We start from the raw sequence: 22,531 nt of genomic DNA on the forward strand, positions 1-22,531 counted from the left end.
AAGTACCCACAGAGTGATTATTTCACATTCCCTGGATTTGTAGCAGTAATGAGAAATCTTTGCAGTTGTTGGGTTGAGGGCTGTGCAGTAGGGAATTTCAAGTACTTACGGCGTCTTCTCTTTTCTCCAAGTACAATGTAAAAGAGGGCCCTTTCCTGGATCAAATGACAGAGTTGAGTATTGACCCTAAAAGCTGAGGATTCAGGGGTGTGAACCTGGTGCACAGATTCTCTGCAGATATTAAATAGGGCATAGGCCTCTGTTGTAACTACTCATGTCTGCTGCCAGCAGGGAAGCAGCCATAGGCATACACGGGTGAGTGTGTGGCCTGGACCTGCTTCTTGGGCCACAGGACCCTGTAGACCCTGTGACACAGAGGTATTATGGTAGCAAACATGCTAAGTGCAGTTTTACATCTTGATGCAAGGTCAGGCAGAGATTCTTAATGTTCTAGCAACATTAGATCCATCTGGTTGATCTTGTGCTAGGCTATTGTTAACAGTTATAGTTCATGGAGTTCGAGGAAAATTTTAAACACTTTTTCAAACGATAGATGTGCTTATGGGTATGAGGAGTTTGTTCGTTTTCTTTTGTTCAGGTACTGCTAGTTTTCCTTCCCTCCACCTTTTATAAAAATCAAAGTTGTTGCGATATAATTTATAGGCGATCCTCCCCTTCTTTTTGAATGCAAGTAATTTCAAGTCCCTTATTGATGGAAGTGTATAAGAAGCACCTGGGCATTTGGCAAATTATAAGGCGTGTTCCCAGGCTATGGAAGTAAAAACAGATGAATGATTTTGCTGCAGCTATGTATCCTCTTAGCAACCTGTAAATTCTATAGAGAATCATATTTCTAAGCAGCACTACCTTCAGGTTTCAGAGCGGACAAAATGGAGTGATTTTTTTTTTTTTTTTCAGCCACCACACTTTAGCTATGAGAGACTAAGTGAGGGTTGGAGCTGGATTACATCACTTTCACGTAGGATCATTTTTATCTTTTATAAATTTTATAAAATCAGCCGACATAATGGTCAATTTATTATAAGTCTGATAGTTAATCAAGTATCCAATTCCCTTTAGTCATTGGAAACACTAATGTTAATTCTAGGCTTTGAGAAATAAATAGCCACATTGTAGAGCAACAGCACCTGGAAAAACAAACTGAGCTGACTTAATCAGGTATAACCAGATATTTTTAGGACTCTAACAGAAACTTAGTGAATTGTTCCATCTTAAAATTTTTATATATTTGTATGTATATTTATTTACTTACCAAACCTAGATTTATCTCCTTTTGGCTTCCTTTAACAGAGGAACTCATGATATTTGGGTCAGTTGGTAAGTGTGCCCTGTGCCACACCTAAAACTTTACTATGAGGAAGCATGTATTTCTAAAAATTGTAAAGAATATTTATAAATCTGCCAGTCCATTAGGAATGCTAGGATAAGATACAGTCCACTACTGTTTACTTCTTTTTTTCCCCCAGAGACATTATATTTTATTGTATGAATGTCAAATTTTTGCGTACTTATTTGCTACATCTTACGTGTTCCATAAAATAAACGCTATTTAAAGTACGCTGGAATTCATAGCAGAAGTGATGCATAGAATAGATGCTTTAAATACACCCAGTAGGAAACTTACCCCCAAATTGACACCTGATCTCTGGGATAAGAAATGCTTCTAGTGTTATGGACAGACTTGATCTTCTTTGAAATGTGTTGTCCACTACTTCTCTGTTTCAGTTACAGTAGCTATAAACTGTTGTCTCAGGATCCCTGGACAATTGCCTGTTTTGATTTGTCTTTGATACCAGCCTCTTTAGCCCCATAGGACCTCAATGCAGTCGTCGTCCTTGTTTCTCACATTCTTCTCCCATGGAAGATTCTAAATAAATACATTCAGATTTTCTTCCTTTGGATTTCCTGGTACTTCAAATGTCACCGTAATGATGCTCTGATCAAGGTGAGGCTGTGTTGTTGGCACGTGCTGAAGTTTTTTCTGCAAACTTGGTCTAGAAAGACTGTCAAAGGCATGAAGATCTAATGTGTTCAAGAGATCAACTCTATCTTTGTGTTTCTAAAATTTTTCCTAGTCTATTTATTGATCTAATGGCTATTCTTTTTTTTTAATTTTTATTTATTTATGATAGTCACACAGAGAGAGAGAGAGAGAGAGAGAGAGAGGCAGAGGGAGAAGCAGGCTCCATGCACTGGGAGCCCGACGTGGGATTCGATCCTGGGTCTCCAGGATTGCACCCTGGGCCAAAGGTAGGCGCTAAACCGCTACACCACCCAGGGATCCCTCTAATGGCTATTCTTAATTTGCTTAAATCCTTTTCTGAAACCGTTTTATTAATGATGATGATATCTGCCAAAGCAATTTGCCTAGAAGCTCCATTGATAAGGCCATCAGGTTTTTCTTCTTCTAATTGTTTTATTTATTTATTTATTTATTTATTTATTTATTTATTTATTTATTTATTTATTAATTAAGATTTTATTCAACCAGTCATGAGAGACAGAGAGAGAGAGAGAGAGAGAGAGAGGCAGAGACATAGGCAGAGGGAGAAGCAGGTCCCATACAGGGAGCCTAATGTGGGACTCGATCCTGGGTCCCCACGATCATCCCCTAGGTCAAAGGCAGACGCTCAACCGTTGAGCCACCCAGGCGTCCCTTCTAATTGTTTTAATCCATATTTTGAAATCACAACAGTTATGATGCCATCAAGATAAATATCAACTCCTAATTCAGCATCAACCCACACATAGAAGCTCCAGCAGCCATAGCTGTTAACCCAATGGTCTCTAGTAGTATGTACTCAAATTTCTCCTTCTGCATCAAATTCTCAGTAGTCCTAAGGCCATTGTCCTTTACTGAACAGCAGGGGCAACTGTTTCTAAGGTCCAACCATTTTCCATAGAACTCTCCGCCTTGGCTGTTAGCTAAAGATTTCTCTACTGCACTTCCTTCCCCAAATTCATTTAAAATAACTGCTACTCTTTTACTGTGTTCCTCTGTCAAAATATAGTTCAGAAGTGTTGTCTTCCTAGTACCTCAGAGATATTTGCTGTCTGCCAGAAGACCCCGGTGCCTAAGGTGAAGAGGCACCGGCAGCTCCCAAATTCGCAGGATGCCAGCATTTATGGCATTTTCTGATCAGGTTAGTTACCTAAATAGCCGGTGATAAGTGTGACGGGATCATAGTGCCGGGACCAGACTTTTCCTCCTCCTCTCTTAGCTTCGTCTCAATAGGAACCAATTCAGGACAGTCCTCCTCCCTCTGTTCCTCTTCCTCATCTGCAGCACCCAGACTTTCCTTCTTAATTTCACAAGAAATTAAGGTTTTTAAGAATGAGAAAGTCTAATATAGAAATGTAACAAATATTTTTTAAATAGTTTAAAATACATTTAAAAATATACATAACTGTGTAAATTGTAGTAAAACTTTGCCTTTGAGGAGAAATCATTAATTTTGGCTTTACCATGCAGGGTGGCGCTATAGGAAAACATGTAAGAGCAGGAGAATTGTACCTTTACGAGTTCAAATGAACAATGAAAATACATATTACCAGAGTTACCATGGGATGCTTAGACACTTCCGTGCAATGTGAGCATTTTTCTGCCTAGAAACTGCATAATTGACTGTTCAGCTACAGTGGGCAGACACCATGTGGCATAGCAACAATGGAGCAAGAAAACTAGGAAAATTTTCTGTTAGAAATCAAATGATTTCAAATTTTTTTTGCAAAGCATTCTTGGTAAGGTTCCTGCTCCTCCTAACAAACTAACAAGCAAAGAACAGCAGCAACAATGACAAACAACAGTTAAGTCTCTGATTTCTGCAGTAATGGATGAAAATTATTAATTAAGGGAATTAATATTTATCTGTAAAGAAAGATGTATGGGCATAATATTAATAGCTAGTAATATACATTTTCATGAAAATGTTTTGCTTTAGTAGCAGAAATGTGCTAAACATTTAATTACATCTGTATTTACTAATCCGATAATTTTATTTTCCAGTTTTTCTGATTTTTTGTGTATATTACATTTTCCCCACAATATTGAATACTTAAAAAAATTGCTTTTGTCAGAGAATGTCATCCGTTTTAACTATTGTCAAAATATTTCTTAACTAAAAAAAAATATTTCTTAACTCTTTGTAACAGTAAACCTTATTTCAAAGCAGTGTGCTTGCTTTCTGTTCGGTTTCTGCTTAAAGAATATTCTTACCCGATGTTATTTGAATTCTCTCTTACTTTTCTTTTTTTTTTTTTGGTAAGGGCCCTTCTTGGTCTCCATTTTGAGCCAAAAAAAGATTAATCTCTGCTATCTATCTATCTATCTATCTATCTATCTATCTATCTATCTATTTTACAGGGAAATCATGTGAATGGGATGGGGGCGGGAGAGACAGAAAGAGAATCTTAAGCAGGCTCCATGCTCAGTGTGGAGGCCAACATGAGGCTTGATCTCATGACCTTGAGATCATGACCCCACTCAAGATCAAGAGTCAGATGCCCAGCCAACTGAGCAACCCAGGACCCCTCATCTTCACCATCTTAATAGCCTCTCTGCTTCCCTCCTAGAAAACATTTAACCAGTCACCGGTACTCCACGAGTGAGTCAAAGTTACTGAAGGTGATGCTCATTTTCTCTCAAAGGCAGGGCTAATCACTTGTTTGGTAGCCATTGGCAGAAGAGAGAATTGATTGGGCCATAGCATGAGTAGTCAGGGACATGCCCTGGAGAAGAAGGAGGAGGTGGAGGAGGGGAGGAAAAAGAGAAGAAACCTGTGGGAGAAATACATGAATTGTAAACAGGGGTGTCAGATGGTGGTGCACTGCTGCTCTTCATATAATGAACATTTGTCTAAGAGTTCTTTGACTCATTTGTCACCATCCCCTTGGGTTCCCTCTAGTAGGGGGGAAATCTCTTGATGTTTCTTGAAGACACTGTTTAGGCCTTTCTCTCAGAGCTTAGGATTTTAGAAAAAAGAAAGGAGTCTTTTCTATTTTTCTACTCTGCTGTGAATCTCTCCTGAAGAAAGGAGCCCCAAAACCTACTTGCTTATATGGGGAGAAGGGAAGGGGGAAATATTGAGAAAAATGTAATGTTTATCTTTATGTTGCTATAAATAAATTCCACTCAGCTGACATAGGTCAGGTTAGATTTTATTCCCTTCAAGTTTAACCTGGATAAGACCACATGAGAATCATTCATTGATGCTATTCCTATGTGTTTTAACTGGTTAAGATTCAGGATAAATTTATCCGTCTTTAACTGAGAGGTATGGCATTTTAGGTTTAGAGTTTTGGCTCCCCATCTCCAAGGTGGGAGGAATATATAAATCCTTTTTAAAAAGTACAACTAACTGGGGATCCTTGGGTGGCTCAGCAGTTAAGTGCCTGCCTTCCGCCCAGGGTGTGATTCTGGAGTCCCGGGATCGAGTCCCATGTCAGGCTCTCTGCATGGAGCCTGCTTCTCCCTCTGCCTGTGTCTCTGCCTCTCCCTCTCCCTCTCTGTGTCTCTCATGAATAAATAAATAAAATCTTAAAAAAAAAAAAAGTACAACTAACTGAGTTTGCATGAGAGGGAAATTTATAGGGGCCAAACATGAAAAAAAAAATGCTAAAAAGCAGAATGGTAAGCTAAGGGTGGACACTGAGTTTTCCAAAGGTTGGTGGGAAGGTAGGGAAGGTGGAGGTTGTTGGCCTCGGTATGCCAGGGTTTTAGATTTTATTCCTAGTTAGGGACAGGGATTAGGCTATGGGCTTTATCAAGGTGAGGAGTTGGAACTGAGACCACATATAAAGCTGAGGTATAGTAAAAAGGTGGGTTAGGAAAAAAAAATCTGCTCAGGTGCACAAGGAGATACTACAAAAGAACACAGCAGGCACATTTCTCTGTCTTGGCCTGGGTTCTGTGTGTAAAAAGAAAATAAACAAAAGACTATCCTAAGAATGAATAACTATAAGCTGTCCTTATTTGGCTTTCAGTTTAGAATTTACTCTGCCTGGCTGACCGATCCAGGTATCTCAAGCCACAAAATAACCTAAAAAAATTTCTGGCTGGTAGAGATCCATGCGCATCTAGCAGAATCAAACATAATATCCCTCTAGAGCACAACCTCAAATAGGCTGCAGAGATACCCTATAGATGATGCTCTGCCAAAGGAAACTCCTGACTTAATTGACATTAATCCTCAATTTCTGGAAACACAAGAAATACCAAGTAGGATATAGAAAAATAAATTCACTTGAAGGTACAATATGGTGAAATTGCAGAAAATCTTTGAGATCCTCAAAGAGAGAAAGGGGAAAAAATCTAAAAGCAACGATTAATACAGTTACCTTTAGTGGGAAGACAATCAAATTGACAATAGACTTGTAAACAGTTTTGAAAAATTCTCAGCTATTATCTTTCCAAATATGACCTTGTCCCTCTTTTCTTTTACCTCTCCCTTTAGGATGACAGTTAAATGTGGGGTGAACCATTTCATGGTGTTTGCTCTGTCTCTCACTCTTCTATATTTTTCTACTCTTTGGTCTTTCTGTGCCTTATTCTGGATAATTTCTTCTGATTCACCTTCCAGTTGACAATTCTCTCTTGAGCCATGTATAATCTGCTATTAAAGGAATTTGCTGAGTTCTTAATTTCAGCTATTCAATTTTAAAATGATAGATTATTCCATATTTCAAATATCTTATTTTACTTTTATATAATTTCCAGATCTAAATCTATTTTTTTTTAAATTTTTTTAAATTTATTTATGATAGTCACAGAGAGAGAGAGAGAGAGGCAGAGACACAGACAGAGGGAGAAGCAGACTCCATGCAGGGAACCCAATGTGGGACTCGATCTGGAGACTCCAGGATCATGCCCTGAGCCAAAGGCAGAGGCTTAACCACTGAGCCATCCAGGTATCCCTCAACCTCACTTTTTAAAAGTTCATTAAGCATAGGTATTTCAACACTCCTGCCTGTTATTCTAAAACCTAAAGCTACAAGATCCAATATACAAGTTACTAGCCACATTCAGCTAATGAACACTTGAAACATGGCTAGTCTGAATTGGGATGTACTACAAGTGTAACATGCACACTAGATTTTTGAATAGTATAAAAATGTCAACTATCTCATTATTAATTTTTATGTTGATTACATGTTGAAATAAAAGTTCAGGTTAAATAAAAATTTGAGTTAAACTGATTTAAATAAAACAGTTTTAAGAACTGATTTCATTTGTTTCTTTTTACTCTTTATATGTGGTTACTAGAAAATTTAAAGTTGCATATGTGACCCACATTTGTGGCTTGCATTATACTTCCATTTAAGCACTGATCTAGATCTTTGGTGTGTTTTCTGTTTCTGTTGTATGTTTCTGCTGGTTCTCATTCTTGTTATTTTATTTCCCCCTGTGCTTGGCTATCTTTGTCAGTGTGCTGGGCATTATATTTTGAAAACTATTGCTGAAAGAATTAGAAGTCTAGGATGATTATTTCCTTCCTCCATAAATGACTTCTTTCAGGTACTTGGTAGCTCTGAATCCAGAATTGCTTTCATTACATTTTAGGAATTAAGATATTTTTGGCTATATAGACTCTTTGAAGCTGGACTGTAGTCTGTTGGAGGACAGGTTTACTGTAGTTCATCTTAACCTAGGGTTTAGTCTCTCAGGACTCCCACCCAAAGAAGAGGGGGTTTATCAGTGTCCCTGCCTTTGGCAAGTTCTGGACTTCAATGTTTGTTTGCTTTGCCCCATGAGTCTGTCCAGAGCCTGCATAAACCACAAAGAAGGTTACTCCTTCTATGATGAAAAAGCTGCTGGTTCCATTACCATCCTGCTACTGCTACAATTAGGAAGCCACCAAGACAAGGATAAGAAACTACTGTAAGCAGGAGGTCACCACAATCAGAAGCCACAGCTGCTGGTGCTGTCTCCAGAGCCACACCGAGCCTGCGATGATCTGCACAAATGGATGCCATGTGCCACGTGCCCTGCTCTCAACACGTCAAAGCCAGTGATCAGAGCCCAGGACCTCTGCTAATGCTCCTACAGAAATACCACATGTCTCCACAACCAGGCTTGCCAGAAGGAACAACAGAAGCCTGGCCTCTGCTCCAACTTTGCCACATTTGATTGACAGAATCAAAATCACATCCAGGACTCTGGTTATGAAGGAGTCTGGGAAATACAGTTTTTGGTTTTTATGTCTCTATAGTATAGAAAGGCACACTGGAAAGAAGATGGGATGGTTGTTAGGAACTGCTTCCTCCCATCGGCCCCAGGTACATGCCATTATGATGTTATTTATTTTCTGGTATGGCTTAGTGAGTTAAATGACATGTTGTAAGGCAAACACCCATGTATCCACCATCCAGGTTAAGAAGCAGAATTTTGCGAGCCACCTCAGCAGCTCTCCATCACCCCATCCCAACCTAACCTTACCTAAGTAACCGCTTCCTTATGTTTGTGCGTGAGTGCAAAACATCCTCAGGCAGTATAGTGTAGAGTTGCCTACTCAAAAAAACTGTGTCCACTAAATCCATCTCAATCCATGAATTTCTTCCTTCATCTGTTTCTCTGTATCTTGCCCTTCGGTATATCATACATACATAAGTACGTGCAGATCCATTATTTGTGTCTATATAGCTACATACCTCCAACTATGCATACATTTCTATGAAGGCTTCAAGCATAATAGTGGTTTCAAGCATAGGTTCTGGAATCATGCTACCTAATTCAAAACCTATATTTGTGTGACCCTGAGCATATAAGTTTCCTCAACCCCTCTTCCATAGCTTATTTTTCTCTTTCTGTAAAATATGTATAATGATAGTACCTACTTCAGAACATTTGCTGTGAGGTTCAGATAAGAGAATGTATATAAAAGACTTAGCATAGTATCTGGCTCGTGAAAAGTAGTTTGGAAATTTTAGCACTTTTTATTATATGGTAGCAGAGGATCTGCATGATAAACCTACTCATTATATTACCTTGGCAAGTCATTTGATTTCTCTGGGTCCTGATTTTTTTTTTTTTTTTTTTTTTTTGAGGGAGTTGTCCTACCTCCAAGTCCACTACTGGAGAGTGTGAGGCACTGGAAGAAGATATTTATCAGCATTTTATTAAGTAAGTGGGTTAGAGAGTCTGGCTTCTAGGCATCCATCTTTCTTTCTTTCTTTCTTTCTTTCTTTCTTTCTTTCTTTCTTTCTTTCTTTCTTCTTTCTTTCTTTCTTTCTTTCTTTCTTTCTTTCTTTCTTTCTTTCTTTCTTCTTTCTTTCTTTCTTTCTTTCTTTCTTTCTTTCTTCTTTCTTTCTTTCTTTCTTTCTTCTTTCTTTTCATTTTCTTTCTTCTCTCTTTTCAAGTCATACTTTTAATGTATCTCTGGATGCTACTTAAGTATAAAACTCCTGCTATTAAGCACTTTGGATCAGGACACAGAAACCAATGATTTTGGTTGCTAAAATTAAGAGTAACACCAGAGGGCACTTCCATTAAATGGTGAAGTGGAAGACAGGTTGAATGTAGCCAGTCTTTTTAGAGGGTGAGAAAAAAGTGTGAGCAGAGGCCTGCAGGTGAAAGTAGTTAGTCTTTCATGGCAACCAAGTGAAAAAATGTTCTTTAGTCTTCAGCTAGGTGAATGGGCATGGTTTGGGAAAGTGGTTGTAGATGGTTTTGTTACCCTCATCTGGATTGTTCTTATAAAGCTTAATGAGTCACATTAATAAAACAAAACAAACAAAAACAGAGACAAAAAACTTTATTTTTTTGCTGTGGATTCTCAAACAATAAGAAGTGCTTCCAGGATTTTCGTATTTGGTGAATGAAAAAATGTTCTTATTTACAGTGTCTGTCAACACTACAGTCTTTCACAATACTTAGGGGAAATGACCCCTGGAAATGAATTAACCTTGGGGCACGATACACACAGTGACTTCAGTGCCCAAGGAAAATTTAGTTTCAGAGAAATGTACATTTGACTATAATAAATATTGGAGATGGGTAAAGATGAATGAGTAATAATTGAAATATAATTAATTAAAATTATATGATTTAATTAAACCATTTTTAACTCTCACAGAGATGATACTTTTTAAAAACTGTGGTTGAGCGTCTGCCTTTGGCTCAGGGCATGATCCTGGGGTCTTGAGATTAAGTCCCACATCGGCCTCCCTGCATGGAGCCTGCTTCTCCCTCTGCCTGTGTCTCTGCCTCTCTCTCTTTGTGTCTCTCATGAATAAATAAATACAATCTTTAAAAAAAAACCAAAACCCTGGAAATATAAGCAACTTCATAGATGCCAGGATCTCATGAATGTTCAATGCTACACAGGGCCCATAGATTACCTTTCAGTATCTGTTTCTGTGATAAGGGTTTATATACTGTCCTATACTCTTTTTTCTTAGTTAACGTAATTTCAAGGGAACAAATAAATGTCTTTATGACCTTTTGTAATACACTAAACTACCCTACAGTTCAGAAATAATGAAAATCTAGGCAAATGAAACATCTCTTAGGTTAAAAAAAGATTTCATTAACTATCACCCTCCATCTTAATCTAAGTGCTGCCCGTCTAGAAAATTGAAAAACTGGAAAGTCTCAGCAGCTATAACTGTAGCTTTGACATATGAAAATTGACCAAACTGAGCAGATGCCTATCCATGCACGAGGGACTTCCATGAAAGGAAGAGCTTAAAGACAGTTTTAGGATTCCTTTCGGTTACTCAGAGCTATCAAAAGAAGCCTAGATGTTTTTCATAAGAAGTTCACAATAGACTAGTTTAGTGCTTAGTGAGTGATAGAGTAGTGATTCACATCTAATCTGAAGTCCTAGTTGTTGCACTCTACACTGAAAATCAATAGGATAGTCGTTCATTCGGCATGCAGCAAGTATGACTTTCAGGTAGACAACTCTTTACCTGGTATCTGACTGATCCTTTCTCAGGAGATACTTGGGTCCTGGGCCAGGCTGGTGTGGGTAGGGGGGGTGGGGCAGGTTCTGCTCATTGTGGAGCTTATGTAAATGTAAGAATCATTACTTTAATTGTTCACTCCTCAATACTCATTATCAAATGTGAGTATGATTTCATACCTTTTTTTTTTTGAAGCCCAAGTACGGGATGATAAGATGTGGGGATGGAGATTTAAGAGATTTATAATTGTCTGCATCTCACACTGAGGTGTGTGCAGCTGCTGAGTGACAGGGAGTACAAAAAAAAAAAAAGCCACAGGAAAAGGCCACATATTGCCCTGGAGAATCTATTTTAGCCAGAAATTTGTATGGGATAAGCTTACTAATATTAAAAACAAATCCAAGTATATTATGGAGCAAAATGCAGACCTGCACATGATTTTTTTTTTTTTTTTCAGTGAAAACAAGGGATTTTAAAGAATCTTCTGTCTTGCAGAGCCGTGCCTGGGTTGGATGTCTTGGCCTTTAGATGTAAAGCAAATGCTTGTTCACATTTTTCTGCCATTAGTGATACTTTAGGGGAAACATTTGGAATTCTTGCTAACAATCTCATTTGACATCCAAGGAAACTGAAGCACAAAGAGAAAACTTCTAATTAAAGAATGTGGTTTGGGCTTTATATACTTTCCTTCTTGATTTAACCTTGGCTATTCCTTCCTACTCCCCATCCTAGCAATAGCCAATTAAAAAGTTCAGAAAAACATGATCTAATGGGAATGAAGAAGATTGTGCTGTCCATAATATTAGTTCCTGTTCTCCCGCTAATGAACTGTATGATTTAGACAAGGGATTTAATTTCTCAGTCCCTCAGCAATAAAGATATGCACTTAAAAGTAAAGAAATAAAAATACTCATTGTATTTGCCTGGCATGATTGTTAGATCAAACCAGGTAACATGTGAAGTTCAAAGTGGTAATAAAAAGAGACACCTGCTTTTCAACAAATGGTACCAAGAAAACTGGGTATCCATATGCAAAAGAATGAAGCTGGATCCTTACCTCACACCATGCACAAAAATTAACTCAATATAAGACCTAAAACAACAGAACCCTGGGAAAAAAATAGGACAAATACTTCTTGACATTGGATTTGCAATGATTTTTTGGATATGACACCAAAGGCATAGGTAATGAAAGAAAAAATAGACAAATTTGACTTCATAAAAATTTTAAAAATTGTGCATCAAAAGAGGAAAAAGGCAACCCCCAAAATGGGAGAACATATTTGCAAATCTATAAATGATAATTAAAATCTAGAATATATAGGAAACTCCTAAAACTCAACAACAAAAAGACAAACAACCCAATTTAAAAATGGGCAAAGGACTTGGACATACATTTCTCCAAAGAAGATACAGAAATGGCCAGTAAACATTAAAAGATGTTCAACGTCACAAATCAAAATTATGATGAGATACCACATCACACCCATTAGAATGTCTACTATCAAAAGAACAAAAAAAGGGGCACCTGGCTGGCTCAACTGGAAGAGCATGAGACTCTTGATCTCAGGGTTGAGAATTCGAGCCTCTGGGTGTAGAGATTACTTAAAAATAAAATATTAGAAAAGGAAAGCAGGGGTGCCCCGGTGGCTCAGAGGTTCAGCATCTGCCTTCGGCTCAGATCATGATTCCAGAGTCCCAGGATCGAACCCTGCATTAGTCTCCCTGCTCAGTGAGGAATCTGATTCTCCATCTCCACCTGCCCCTCAGCTCATTTCTGCTCTCTCTCTCTCAAGTAAATAAATAAAAAATCTTTAAAAAAAAGAAAAAAGAAAGCAAAAGAACCAAAATCAAGTGTTGGCGAGAACGTGGAGAAATTGGAACCCTTGTGCACTGTTGGTTGGAATGTAAAAATGGTATATCTGCTGTGGAAACCAGTATGGCATTTTCTCAAAAAATTAAAAATTAGAGTTATTATATGATCTGGTAACTCCACTTCTGAATATATACGCACAAGAACTGAAAGCAGGGTCTCAAAGAAGTATTTGTATACCACGTTCATTGCACCATTACTCACAATAACTAAAACATGGAAGCAACTTATGTCCATTGGTGGATGAAAAGATAAGCAAAATGTGGTATACATACACACCCTGGAATATTATTCAGCCTTAAAAAAGAAGGAAACACATGAATCTTGAGGACATTATGCTAAGTAAAATAAACCAGTCACATACACAAACATGCACACAGAATATTGTGTAATTCCACCTATATGAGGAAGTTTAGAGTAGTCAAAATCATAAAGACAGGAAGTGTAATGGCAGTTGCCAGGAGCTGGAGGTAGGAGAGAATGGAGAGCTGTTATTCAATAGGTGTAGAATTTCAGTTTTAGAAGACAAAGAATTATGAGGATGGATGGTGGTAATGACTGCACAGTAAGTGAAGATACTTAATACCACTGAACTGTATACTTAAAAATTAAGATGGCAAATTTTATGTGTATTTTACCACACTTAAACCAAAAGAGAGAAGTGGAGTCCAGTGCTTGAAGGCACTTTGTTAAGGGGTGGATGTGGGCTTACAACAAACAATTCTAGTTTCAAGACTGCTGCTTTGTGGGGCACCTGGGTGGCTCAGTGGGTGAAGGGTGTGCCTTTGGTTCAGGTCATGATCTTGGAGTCTTGGGATGGAGCCTTACATCAGTCTCCCTGCTCAGTGGGGAGTCCGCTTCTCCCTCTGCTCCCCCCCTCCTGACTCATGTTCTTTCTCTCTCTGTCTCTCTCAAATAAATAAATAAAATCTTTAAAAAACAACAGACAAAGCCTGCTGCTTTGTCTGCATGGTCTATGACTTAATGATTCATCAGTTTGCTTCCACTGCTAAGCTTTGTTCTATTCCTTGGCTACCGGCTAATTCTGAGCCATGCATGCTAGAAACACACACTCAGACCACCAACAGCAATGGGTAAGAATAAGAAAGAACCTCCATCAATCCACCCCCCACTGTTGGGAACCAGGATCCTCTGAAGCCTGAGCCCTGGGAGTGCCGTATGATTGTCAGGCGTTGTGCTCACTATAGCTCTCTAATTCCCTCAGGAATGTCATTAGGTTGGGGGTATGTCTTCTCTCACTTTATACCTAAAGAAATTGAAGATTACACAAGGTAAGTGTTTTACTCGTGTGTCCTTCTATCTGCAATGCCTCTCCTTATTTTGGCGGGTGAATTTCTGTCTTCCATTTACTATCCAGCTCCTTGTCACCTCTCTGAGGAACCTCTCCTAGGTGCTTCTGTGAGGTGACACACATGGATTCCTCATTTTTCTCCCAAGTGTTTGAATCTCTTTCTCCTGAGATGCATTGAGAGCTGTGCATATAGGACTCTGTGTCCCTGTCACCTAGCAGTGTCTGGCATGGGGAATGTTGTAAAATCCATGAATAAGTGAGTAAAGGGATGCATGAACAAATAAATAAGTATTTTAAAATAGTAGGTCCTCAAACGAGAAATTTATTCTGGTCTTGATTTTCTAGAACTTCTTATCAAGTCATCCTCTTTTTGGCTATTAATAGTTTGGCCCCATCCCAGCTGGTAGGAGTTCAAATGTCACTGAGACTATATTTAGAAAGGGGAATTTGTTCAGATCCTGCTGGCTCCGGCCCCATCAACACTTTCGAAGTCATTGTTAAGCCTGATGCTGGAGAGAGTTCCTTGATGGAGCAGTGTCTCATGAAGAACACACAATTTGAGTATGAACAAGCCAGTTTAAAGCAGCTTATCTGTTGGCAATTGTTTTCAGCCCTCCATAATTAATTTCATACTAATTAATTCTGTGTGCTCTTTAGAAAGACAGCAAATTCTCTGGAGATTGTGCTGGTCTCAGAGAAGATTCGATGGCCCCCAGGAGTTCTCTCCTTGTGTGGGATAAAATAACTGAGATAAGAAGGCGACTGCTCTAGAAAGGCCAAGAAACACTCTTGCACACGGGACTTAGTTTACAAGGCTGATAAGGGTACTGACTTGACTTCTCACCCCCTGCAGTCACACTAGGGAGAGAACAACACAGCTCTGCATCTGGGACCTTAGCTGCTGGCAATGAGTGGGAGAGGGACATGCTAGGGGCAGGGAGGCTCTTTAGTATTTTTTAAGTGTGGGTTCCTTCTAATCTCAAAGTTGGACCACTCAAATTGAAGGCATTGTTTTATGGCTGTTCCTCTGTCAGGACCAGAGGCTGATGACCCAAGAGCTAAGTAACACCCCTGGCCTGCTGGTGGGTTGCACAGAGCCATTTCTAAGTATCCCCCCCAAAACTCACCTCACCCATGACATGTATTTGATATCAGTTGGGATATCACAGATGTTTGTCTTTCCCAGGTGACTGTGGTCTACTTGTGATGCAGGGCAGGGGCCAGGGCTGGGTCATACATCTCTTAATGGAGACTGCCATGCACCAGGCTTTGTGGTTAGTATGTTATTGACATGTGTCCCTATCTTTGATGCACAGTTAGATTGGGTCCCTAGTCTCCAAACTCTGTGATGACTGCTATGGCAGGCAAGCACAATACAGAAAACGTGGAAAACACTGCTTCCTCAAAGAAGCCCTCTCCGATTTCCCATAAGGTTGAATCTCACTGTCATAAGCCTCTATGTCACCTTGTACTAGACGTGAAATTCACAGAGGAGGAGCCATTTCCATCCTGCTCAGCGCTGTACTTCCAACACAAAGCATGGCGATTAGCATATCACAGGTGCTTAATGAATGTCTGTTGAATGAATGAGAAGTCCTGAAAAGCCTCGCAGAGGTGGTGGTATCTGAGGTAGGTTTTGACAAATCAGAAGAGTTTACCAAGAGAAGAGAATGAATAATTTTGTAAAATAATTGCACATGATTCAGTGAATGGCCCTCCTAGTTAGCATAGGGAAAATCCCTATGCCCCTTACAAGTACTCTTGATGACAGGATGAAGAATAGGCAGATGAAGTGTTTTCAAGGTACTCCTAGGAGCAAAAAGTATTTGTGATTGTTCCTCTCGATGTACTTGGGAAACTGATCTGTGATGCGAATAGGGCTTGGTGAGCTGGAGGGTCCCAATCAGGTTGGGAAAGCAGAGCTTGCCATTCCTTCATTCTTGCTCTCTCCTCCTAGGAAAGAGAGCTGACACCCCTTCTCTTCACCCCGTGAGACCATGAAGAATTAAACTTGAAAGAAATCTTTGAAAGACTGCTGTTCTTTGGTGAGTACTATTTATTTATTTATTAAGGATTTTATTTATTTTTTTTGAGAGAGAGATAATGAGAGAGAGCACAAGTAGAGGGGAGGGGCAGAGGGAAAGGGAGAAGCAGGCTCCCCTGCTGAGCAGGGAGTCTGATGCAGGGCTCAATCCCAGGACCCTGAGCTCATGACTTGAGTGGAAGACAGATGCTTAACTGACTGAGCCACCCAGGTGCCCCTGGTGAGTACTTTTAAAAAAGTCTTCCTCTACCTTCTAATTGGGATGAACATATTGGTGACAGGGCATTTACCAGTTGCAATGTAAATTAGGAGTTTTGTTCCTTAAATTCCACATACGAATGAGATCATAACTGTGTTTCTCTGATTGACTTATTTTTGCTTAGCGTAATATCCTCTAGTTTCATCCATGTCATTGCAAATGGCAAGATTTCATTTTTTTGAGAATTAAGTAGTATTCTATTATATATAGAATGTGGTATATATATTACATATATACATTATATATAATATATATTATCTTAGTATAATTATAATAATTCTATATTAATATTATTATATATTAATATTATATATATGTATATATACCACATCTTCTTTATCCATTTATTTAATTTTATTATTAATTGGTTTATATAATTGGCTGCTCCCATGTTAGGGGCATCAATATTTACAATTGTTAGACCTTCTTATTGGATAGACCCTTTAATTATGATATAGTGTCCTTCCTTATCTCTTATTACTGTCTTTGGTTTAAAATCTAATTTGTCTGATATAAAGATTGCCACCCTAGCTTTCGTTTGATGTCCATTAGCATGATAAGTGGTTTTTTACTCTCTTACTTTCAATCTGGAGGTGTCTTTGGGTCTAAGTGAGTCTCTTGCAGACAGCATATCGTTGGGTCTTGCTTTTTTATCCAATCTGATATAGGGCAGGGATTTAAACTCATGTTTGGTCTGACTCTGAAGCCGCTATATGCCTGTATATACCTGTATACACTGTGGCATAAATAAGCTATTTAACTAAATATCTTGGAGTGAGGAGAAAAGTGGTGGAATTTTCAGGAAACTTCTTTGTCTACCAGATTTGTAATACAAAATTTTCCTCAATTTCTAAAGCACAAGGTCCACTGCCCATTGATCTGAGGAGAATGAGAGTTTGGGAGAGGTTCTTCTCACTTAGCAGTAGGAGGAATCCGAATGAAAAAAAAAATTGGTTCATGAACACTATAGAATTGGTTCTTGTTTTGATCAGACAGTTGGAATTTCATATCTGGTTTCCATTTTTTAATTAAAAAACTTTTTTTTAAAGTGAGGGCTGGAAGAAGGAAAGGAAGAGAATAGTGTTGTCCTCCATAGGAAAGAGGGTGCAGGAAGGAGAGGACCTCTTAATCATAAGCCCAGTGGGCTCAGTGAGCTTGTGGAGCTGCTGTAGTGCAATATGGATCGAGAGCCCTGGGAAGAATGAGCTGGGAATCCAGTTCCCACGTGTAGGATGGTTTCTGATAGAGGGCAAGTTCCCAGTTCTAAAACTGGCAGTCAGGGGCTCCTGCCTGGCTCAGTGGATAGGCCATGTGATTCTTGGTCTTGGGCTTGTGAATTCAAGCCCCAGGTTTGGTGTAGAGATGACTTAAAAATAAAAATCCTTAAAAAATAAAAATAGTGGGCAAATGAAAGTTTGACTGCAACCTGGTTATAAGTTGAGGTCATAATAATATTAATGATTTTAGATTCAAAACAAATTTTAAAAACTTGATGAAATATTTATAAACACAAATTAGGGTTGACCAGAACACTAAACAAATGGGTATGTCTGACAATGAAAAGCTAATGGTCTTACAGAGTGGAGATTAAAGATAAATCCATGTATCTTTGTCACTCTAATACAAATTAAACTAAAATCTATCACTGCCAGAAATAGCTGTCTCCCAGCCAAACAATTTCTGACCTGTCTCTATTAGGTAACCTTTGTTTGTCCTGGCTTGGTGCCTTTGATGGATCTCCCCTACCATGTAGCAAGTTGAGTGGTAATATATTAATTCTTGCTGTACACAGCTGGTGCAGTGGAAGGACACCAGTGTCAGAGGTGGATGGGTCCCTTTTCTTCCTTGGTCACTATTGCTAAGGGACCTGTTTTAACAGCAATCTGTCTGGTCGTAAGGGTTGACTTGCTTCAAGGTAACACACTCCTTGCTTGCTGACTTATGGTTCCTGATGTGGAAAAGAACTAATTTACTTTCTTTGAGATTTGCAGACCACTGGCCTCAGGGAATAAAGGACCAGAATGTACCTAGGCCACAGAAGCCAGCAAGTCTGTTTGAGGCCCCCTTACTTTTCTGATTAGCCCAGCAGTCTGTTCACAAAATGTTTTTCTTTTTTATGGTCACAGAAATGACTTTATTGACCTCCCTCTGTGCATCTGTAGACTGCGCTGTCCTTTGCAGAAAGGACAGAGGACTCTTGCACAACCCCTGGGTATCAAGGAACCAATCCTTCTTGCATAATGTCCCCCTATCCCTTTCCCGGAGCCACGAAACCAGCACTTCTCATACAACCTCCAAGCACCCAGATAACTCATCAGTCTGCCCATAATGGGGGAATGTCACAGACCACTGCACTCCCTTAACTGATTAAACCCCTTTAAAAATCCCTGGGTTAGGCAGAAAGCACAGAGTAAGGTGGTCTTTGGATAAGAGTTTGCTTTCTCCCCAGGTGGCTGGCCTCCTGTATAAACCGCACATTCCTTCAGAGTCAAAACTCCTCTCTTGAGTGTTGGCCTCTTGAGCCCGGGCAGCTGAACATGGGTTTTGATAAGCGCTGGGACAGACCATTTGACTGGCACAGATCAATTTGCTCATCCAGGTATGAGATGAGGCTTCATTCGGCTCTGAAAGTCTCTGATCCTATGTATAGAGCAAAGTTCTATAGTACAGCTTCTCTGAAGATGATTTATAAAATTATTGCTCAATGAATGATTTTTTCCACAACTCTCTACATACTGTCTTGCCAGAAACAGGTCATTGTTTATTCTTAAAGTCTGGGTTTTGAAAAGATCCATAGTTTGTGTTTTTAAAAACCTACCTGAGTGGCAATGGATATCCAGTAATAACTGTGGATCTTTTGTTTTTTTCTCTCTTTCCTTTCTGACATTGCAGCTGGCAAGTTATCTGATTCCAGTAGACAATATGGGAGAAAATGCAACTAGGAAACTTGCATCTTGGAATTAAGAATGTTGCTGGCTATACAAATTATAACTATTTTTTAATTCAAGAATTGGACTTCTGAGAAAAGAGGTGGCCTGAAGTATCTTAAAAGGGGAAGAAGTATCATTTCATTCCACTGTGGTGCATACTTAGGAACAACTAAGCTATTTCTCCATTGCAAATTCGAGCTGTCATTCATTCATTTTTTTTTTTTTGTCATTCATTTTGATCAAGCTACTTTCAGCTTCAGAAAGAAGCAGAACCTTGTGCTGTGAGTTTTCTTCTGTAAACACGATTGCTTCATTCCAGGATGGGGTGGGCAAAGCAGAAGTTCATTCTTGCAAGACGATCCCTCTATTTATGTGCTAACGGATGAGAATATTTGTGGTCATCTGGGATGAAGTGTGATTTCTCTTATAGTGTGTCCACCACATTAGCTATCCCACAGTGAGACCCAGGATGATATATATCCGGAGTGAAAGGAAAAGAAATAGCAAGAGGATACATTTTTTTTTGTTTAAGCTTATGAATCAGGACCAGCTCTGCAGGAAAGCTCTGCAGAGAGAGGGAACCTAGCTTTAAGAAGGCAGAATTCTGCACAGCACTCCGTTTATAGGGAGAAAGAAGCCTGTACACGCAGGCATGCTGGGGGCACAGGGCCGGGGAGACCAATATCAGATCTGCCTTTTTGCCAGAGCAGAGAAAGGTGGGGTGGAAGCTTCGGTGCCTTCCACCTCTCTGCCCTTCCCTTATGCAACCATATTTCTACCCTTGCCACGCCAGACTCCTGTTTGGGCAGCATTATCCATGGCAACCACTTGGCTCCTGAGTCTTGCAAGTTGGTCAGGAAAATTACTTCCTCCTTTTCTCCGTTTTCTCCATAGAAAGGTGAATTGAAAAGTAGATACCTGCGTTAGAGACCTTGGGTTTGAACTCGCTTGACTTGAAACCAAATGCAATGCTCTCTTTGCATTCCTTGTTACTTCTGAAAGAAATTCTCAGAATACTTCCTGCACTGATTTGCTGCCTTTCTGTTATTAAACTTCTAGCAGAGTGCTAATAACATCCTTTGTGATGGGTGGTTTAACACTGTTCAGAGGCTGTACAAATCTTACATCCTGCCACCCCGGGAAAGCAACCCCCCCCCCCCCCCCCCCCCCCCCCCCGCCCCATCCAGCAAAGAGAGGGCAAGGGTCAAGAGGGGATGGCTCTCTGTCAACCAGCTTGTTCTTTGCAGAGGCTGGCTGGTGGCTGGGCTCTTTGCCAGTCTGGTAGACTCAGTGAGCTTCATTAATCCTCAGGGATGGGGCTGGGAGGAGAAAGGTGGGAAGGGAGCTAATGTTTATGGGACACCGGCGACCTATCTAGCTCCATAGTGGGAAGTGTGAGGGCAGTATTTTGTCTTTCAGTTCCCTGGCAGCGAGGTGGCAGGCTTCAGACCTGAGCCAGGTGACTAATGCTTCGGTCTTAGAAATAGAGGCCCCACGTGCATTATTCACAGCAGCAGCGTTGGAGCGAGTCCCCAGTGGGGCGAGTGTGGTTTTCCAAGCAGAATGTTCTATGGGGGATCCCGGCTGGGACTTGCTCGCTCTGGTCTCTGCGGTGGCAAGCCTGGATCTCCAGTTCTCCCATCCGTCCTGAGGGACCCCCTTTCAACAGGCTTTTCCTGCTAGAGATAGTTTCTATTATGTGCAGCTGGAAAACCCACTGATGTGGCCAGGAGGTGGAATCAGAATTCAAACAAGTCTTCCAGATACTGTAAACCATTGTTTATTCTTCTATGCCCAAAAAAGTGATTGGAATCTGAGTGACTCAGATTGTCTAGTTTGTGCCTTTGTGAGAAAAAGGATTTCCAAGTACATCAGTGGTCTGAGAGATCAGTAGTGATCACACACACGTATATATTTGTACACACACATATTCATACACACACACTCAAATTGACTGGCAAGTTTTCATGAAAGAAGGTGATTAAGCTTTCCCTTGCTGGCAGTTCTGTGGGGAGAGAGCAGGCATGACATGTACTGAGTGGTTGTAAGTGTAAGAAGCTATGGGTGGGCCACAGAGTCGGGGTATTGGTTAAGAACAGATTTGAGAGTCAGATTTGATTTCATTCCTAGGTCTGTTATTTAATACACCTTTCTTACCTTGGACAAATTATTTATCTTTGAATCTCTGTTTCCTTATTTGTAGAATGGGGATAATAATATCTATTTCACAGAAATTGCATCAGCACACATAAAGCACCTCACACGGCGCTTGGCACATGGCAAGTGCTTAATAAATGAGAGTTATTATTATTATTATTATTTTTAAAGATTTTATTTATTTGTTCATGAGAGACACAGGCAGAGGGAGAGCAGGCTCCCCATGGGGAGCCTGATGTGGGACTTGATCCCGGGACCCAGGGATCAGGACCTGAGCCAAAGGTAGATGCTCAACCACTGCACCAACCAGGCACTCCGAAAGTTATTGTTTTTATCTAAATATATTGTCTAGTTTAGTTCCTACAGCATTTCTGGGAGGTGGATGGTTGTCCTTTCTTGAATAAATCTAGGTATCTTACTTGCTAGCACATACTTTTGCCATCTTCTAGAAGGGGAATGCGGGAGTGGTTGAAAAACAGGTAAGATGAGGAGGAAGACTAACAGATTTTTATAGAAGTTCTGTTTGAGCCTTAAAGGTAAATTGGCTTATCTTTTTTCAGGTTCATTATCGAACTATTTGTTCACAGCTCGTTCGACTTGTTCATTTTACCTGCCAAGGCAAACTTAGATTTAAAAGAGGCTGTCAGAAACCAAAAGCCCTCCGAATTTTATGAGAGACCATGATATAATTCCCCTGAATTGAGTTACCCACGTTTCCCCTGGCTTCCCAGCATTTCGGGTGCTTGTTGCACCCCGAGGTGCACCCCGAGCTCCTAGCATCCCCATCGTAGGATGTGGCTTATCCCATGAAGTGGGAGCCACAGGCAGGATTTGAGCAGTTCTAGTCTAGGAGCAGGCCACTTCACCAGCAAAGGGATGATGGATTCAGGGAAAAGAACTGAATCCACTTAGAAAATAAGTCTATCTGGCAAATTGAACACCAATAAAAAATAAATTTACAAAAATATAAAAAATAAAGAACAACTTAAATCTAGTACTTCTCAGAGGAAAAAAAAAGAAAATAAGTCAATCA

General features: G+C 39.8%; 1 pseudogene; it reads right to left on the reverse strand.

Annotated features, from left to right (window-relative positions):
• Positions 1-1,690: 1,690 nt before the first annotated feature.
• On the reverse strand, positions 1,691-22,284 carry LOC140604577 (zinc-regulated GTPase metalloprotein activator 1B-like; annotated as a pseudogene).
• Positions 22,285-22,531: the final 247 nt, after the last annotated feature.

This window comes from Canis lupus, chromosome 1, assembly GCF_048164855.1.
Source record: "Canis lupus baileyi chromosome 1, mCanLup2.hap1, whole genome shotgun sequence".
Taxonomy (NCBI): Eukaryota; Metazoa; Chordata; class Mammalia; order Carnivora; family Canidae; genus Canis; species Canis lupus.